Source organism: Lolium rigidum, chromosome 5 (assembly GCF_022539505.1).
Source record: "Lolium rigidum isolate FL_2022 chromosome 5, APGP_CSIRO_Lrig_0.1, whole genome shotgun sequence".
Classification (NCBI taxonomy): domain Eukaryota; kingdom Viridiplantae; phylum Streptophyta; class Magnoliopsida; order Poales; family Poaceae; genus Lolium; species Lolium rigidum.
Window position 1 is genome coordinate 66,135,689 of NC_061512.1, and position 6,000 is coordinate 66,141,688.

The following is a 6,000-nucleotide window of genomic DNA, read 5'->3' on the forward strand; positions in this document are numbered from 1 at the left end:
CCGGCAACGGCGCCAGAAAATATCTTGCTGGCGTGCAGTTGACACACGTCTGTTGGGAACCCAAAGAGGAAGGTGTGATGCGTACAGCAGCAAGTTTTCCCTCAGTAAAAAACCAAGGTTATCAAACCAGTAGGAGATGAAGGCCACGTGAAGGTTGTTGGTGGAGGAGTGTAGTGCGGCGCAACACCAGGGATTCCGGCGCCAACGTGGAACCTGCACAACACAATCAAAATACTTTGCCCCAACTTAACAGTGAGGTTGTCAATCTCACCGGCTTGCTGAACACAAAGGATTAAACGTATGGTGTGGAGAATGATGTTTGCTTGCGAAGAACAACAGAGAACATAGATTGCAGTAGATTGTATTTCAGATGTAAAATAATGGATCGGGGTCCATAGTTCACTAGTGGTGTCTCTCCAATAAGAAATAGCATGTTGGGTGAACAAATTACAGTTGGGCAATTGACAAATAGAGAGAGCATAACAATGCACATACATATCATGATGACTAATATTCGATTTACTTAGGGCATTACGACAAAGTACATAGACCGCTATCCAGCATGCATCTATGCCTAAAAAGTCCACCTTCGGGTTAGCATCCGCACCCCTTCCAGTATTAAGTTGCAAACAACAGACAATTGCATTAAGTATGGTGCGTAATGTAATCAACACAAATATCCTTAGACAAACATTGATGTTTTATCCCTAGTGGCAACAACACATCCACAACCTTAGAACTTTCTGTCACTGTCCCAGATTCAATGGAGGCATGAACCCACTATTGAGCATAAATACTCCCTCTTGGAGTCACAAGTATCAACTTGGCCGAGCCTCTACTAGCAACGGAGAGCATGCAAGATCATAAACAACACATATATGATAGATCAATAATCAACTTGACATAGTATTCCATATTCATCGGATCCCAACAAACACAACATGTAGCATTACAAATAGATGATCTTGATCATGATAGGCAGCTCACAAGATCTAACATGATAGCACAATTAGGAGAAGACAACCATCTAGCTACTGCTATGGACCCATAGTCCAAGGATGAACTACTCACGCATCAATCCGGAGGCGGGCATGATGATGTAGAGTCCTCCGGGTGATGATTCCCCTCTCCGGCAGGGTGCCGGAGGCGATCTCCTGAATCCCCCGAGATGGGATTGGCGGCGGCGGCGTCACAGTAACTTTTCTCGTATCGTGGCTCTCGATAATAGGGTTTTCGCGACGGAGAGTTTAAGTAGGCGGAAGGGCAGAGTCGGAGGAGGCACGGGGGCCCCACACTATAGGCCGGCGCGGGCCCCATGCTGGCCGCGCCGCCCTATGGTTAGGGCGCCTCGTGGCCCCACTTCGTATCCTCTTCGGTCTTCTGGAAGCTCCGTGGAAAAATAAGACCCTGGGAGTTCATTTCGTCCAATTCCAAGAATATTTCCTGTGTAGGATTTCTGAAACCAAAAACAGCACAAAACAGGAACTGGCGCTTCGGCATCTCGTTAATAGGTTAGTGCCGGAAAATGCATATAAATGATTGATACGTCTCCGACGTATCGATAATTTCTTATGTTCCATGCCACATTATTGATGATATCTACATGTTTTATACACATTATATGTCGTATTTATGCATTTTCCGGCACTAACCTATTAACGAGATGCCGAAGAGCCGCTTGTCTGTTTTCTACTGTTTTTGGTTTCAGAAATCCTTCAAAGGAAATATTCTCGGAATTGTACGAAATCAACGCCCGTGGTCCTATTTTTGCACGAAGCTTCCGGAAGACCGAGGGGAAAGGAAGTGGGGCCACGAGGCGCCGACACAACAGGGCGGCGCGGCCCGGCCCTTGGCCGCGCCGGCCTGGCGTGTGGGGCCCTCGTGTGGCCCCCGCGTTGCCCTTCCGCCTACTTAAAGCATTCGTCGCGAAACCCCCGATACCGAGAGCCACGATATGGAAAACCTTACCGAGACGCCGCCGCCGCCAATCCCATCTCGGGGATTCTGGAGATCACCTCCGGCACCTCGCCGGAGAGAGGGAATCATCTCCGGAGGACTCTTCACCACCATGGTCGCCTCCGGAGTGATGAGTGAGTAGTTCACCCCCTGACTATGGGTCCATAGCAGTAGCTAGATGGTTGTCTTCTCCTCATGTGCTTCATTGTCAGATCTTGTGAGCTGCCTAACATGATCAAGATCATCTATCTCGTAATTCTATATGTTGTGTTTGTCGGGATCCGATGGATAGAGAATACTATGTTATGTTGATTATCAATCTATTACCTATGTGTTGTTTATGATCTTGCATGCTCTCCGTTATTAGTAGAGGCTCCGGCCAAGTTTTTACTCTTAACTCCAAGAAGGAGTATTTATGCTCGATAGTGGGTTCATGCCTCCATTAAATGCGGGACGAGTGATAGAAAGTTCTAAGGTTGTGGATGTGTTGTTGCCACTAGGGATAAAACATTGATGCTATGTCCGAGGATGTAGTTATTGATTACATTACGCACCATACTTAATGCAATTGTCTGTTGTTTTGCAACTTAATACTGGAAGGGGTTCGGATGATAACCTGAAGGTGGACTTTTTAGGCATAGATGCATGCTGGATAGCGGTCTATGTACTTTGTCGTAATGCCCAATTAAATCTCACAATATTCATCATATCATGTATGTGCATTGTTATGCCCTCTCTATTTGTCAATTGCCCGACCGTAATTTGTTCACCCAACATGCTATTTATCTTATGGGAGAGACACCTCTAGTGAACTGTGGACCCCGGTCCATTCTTTTACATCGAATACAATCTACTCGCAATATTGTTCTACTCGTTCTTTGCAAACAATCATCATCCACACTATACATCTAATCCTTTGTTACAGCAAGCCGGTGAGATTGACAACCTCACTCGTTTCGTTGGGGCAAAGTACTTTGGTTGTGTTGTGCAGGTTCCACGTTGGCGCCGGAATCTCCGGTGTTGCGCCGCACTACATCCCGCCGCCATCAACCTTCAACGTGCTTCTTGGCTCCTCCTGGTTCGATAAACCTTGGTTTCTTTCTGAGGGAAAACTTGCCGCTGTGCGCATCACACCTTCCTCTTGGGGTTCCCAACGGACGCGTGCTGTACGCGTATCAATGATATAAAGTGTGTATAAAACATGTGAGTATTGTCATAAAACTAGCATGGAACATAAGAAATTATAGATACGTTTGAGATGTATCAGTGACCTAATTCCAAGTCTCCTTTAATTTATACCCGCAGAGGACAAAATTTATCCCTTCCATTCTCTCTTTTCACGGTTCTTCTTCCTTGCCCATCCTTCTTCCTCCAAACTGTCGCGCCGCCGCCACTGTTTTCAGATCTCTCTTTGATTTCTTCGACAATGCTGAAGAAGAGGAACCTCACCCTCGCCGCCAGTGCCGCGACCAGTGGCGCCGCCGCTAAGGCTACATCCAGTACGCCAAAAAAGAGTGCATTAGAGATTTCCGCTCCAGCTCCTGCGCCGCCCGCGCCGGAGTTTTCCGCGGCTGGACCTGCACCTGGTGATTGGCCAGCTTCCACGATAACCAAGCGCGACGAGAAGAGATCTCGAAGCCTTGGCATAATTTCAGCCGACGAAGGAAACGTCATTCTCCCAGGTGCGGCTTCACGCCCCAATCCTCCTGCCGGTTTTACTGTGATGTTCTTATCTTTCCTATATCGCGGACTTTCTCTTCCTGCTCATGAATTCCTCCGACATCTCCTTCATGTGTATGAGATCCAATTGTGGCAATTAACTCCCAACTCGATCCTTCATATTGCTATTTTTATCACCTAATGTGAGGCTTTCCTGGGCATCGAACCTGGTCACTTTGTTTTATGGAAAAATATTTTGTTCGTGAAGCGCTACAACTATAGTAGTGGGTCCTTTGTCACCGGCGTAGTTGGATTTGTTGTCCACAAGGAAGTTAACTACTTCAGTTTTCAAATGAGAGAATCTGCCCAAGGGTGGAGGTTGAAGTGGTTCTATATCAAAGACTCATCAGCAGCCAACATGCAATTGCCGTGATTTGCCGATGTTCTCGAGGCCGTGCCCAAGAAATCTTGGAAGAACATCCTATCGCCCGAAGAGAAACCAGCAGTCGATAGGTTATTTGATAGAGTTCTTCGAATCAAGGAATACGATGGCCAAACTATGATGGATACTGAGGTAGTTGCCGTTTTCCTGAAACATCAAATCCAGTCAGTTATGTCCAGAGCCCATCCAATGTGGTTATATTCAGGCCCTATGGACGAGACCAGAGTAAAAGTCGCCGAACTATCCGAAAAGGAATTGCTTGATGAAGTCGGGCGCTTGACTCATTTCAGTCAAGAAGATTCGATTCCGCTTCTATCTCCTCAACCACCTTTTGATGCCGACGATCCGCCGAATGAGTTAATTTTTCCCTTATATTTGCACTAACTGTCACACTCAAACTATTCTTTGCATTAATCCTTTTAATCTCTTCGACAGGTCCCGTTAGCTCCCGAACATTTCCAAGATATGTGGATGACAATCTTGAAGAGAGAAGATCTTCCATTCCCATAGAAATCCTTGCTGAAGAAAATGTAGATTCAGAAGATGAAGACAATGATCCTATGAATCCCGAAGCTTTTTCTATAGATCCCAGATCTCTTGCTGATGATACAAGTGACACGGCGGAGTCAAACCACGACGATGATGCTGATCGTGCTTCCTTTGTTGATGCAGCTGCGGAGAAGCCCAACGTACAGCCCTCAAAGAGATTGTCTGGCGGGTTTGCCGACGAAGATGATCTATTCGATCTGTATATTTTTTCCACTGCTCCAAGATTTTCTTTGGTATCTAGTTCTCATTTTGCCTAGTTTACGTGCTTCCAACGACGAGAGATTTATAGAGCCTCCTCCAAAGAAGGCCAAGACAAGTTCTAGTAAACCTGCTCCGGCGACTTCGGAAGCTTCAGCTCCAGCAACAACCCGAGCAGCTCAAGTTTCGACAGCTTCTTCCATCTCTAAAGGGAAGGATATTCCTTCGTCTGCTGCTATTATAGCTTCTCCTCCTTGTGGAAAACCTGTAAGCTCTTTCTATTTTGTTTATACATCTGCTTCTAACAGCCCCCGAGTCTTTCTTGGCGAGAGTTCTACAGCGGTTAATAGTTACTTTTTTTTGCTTCTTTAGGATCTTCGAATGGTCATTTCTGCTTTGGAGGCCTTTGCCTCTCAATTCACCTCGCTCGAGGATGAGAAGGTTCGGCTTCAAAAAGAAGTTGAATCTACTTCCTCGAAGCTCGATAATGCAGTTAAGATGGTTGCCGAAGCTCGCCAAAATGCAGATTCTTTGAATGGAGAACTCGAGCAGCTGAGGAACAAGCTGAAGGATGAAGAAGATTTGAAGACCGCTGCCAAAGCTCAGAGGGATGAAAGGAACAATCTTCTTCGCCAATCCACTTTGGCCCTTCTTAGTAATTCTCAACTTTTAGTTTTCCTCTTCCTTCCTTTAATTTGCAACTAACCAATTCTTCTTTTCGTTCTTCACAGAGGCCGCCGATATTCATGTGGAGGCCTTAGACAAGCTCCCCGACAATTCTCCTGTTGATGCTTTGTCAATGACTCTTGAATCCAACAAGCTCATTCAAGCCCTTCTCCAGAAGAACAAAAGAGTCATGTCGAAGATGCACTCGATGATTTTCCCCAAGGCCGACCAAAACAAAACTCTGGAACAACTGACAGATGTTTTTGCCGTCAATACGAAGGAGGTTATCGAGGTATTCAAACGCACTTCACGCACCTATGGCGCTCTTCTAGATTTTCAACTTATGATGGGTCGTGGTTTCAAAGCCGATATGGAACAAATGTCCAAGGAGCTTCCAAAGGAACAAGATGGGCAACTTATCGACTTGAGTCTTCATAAATCTTTAGCGCTCAAGTGTGCTCGTCAGCTTCTTGAGTTAGTTTCAGCAAACAAATCAGCCACTGGCCCAAGCTTATTGACTCAGACCCAAG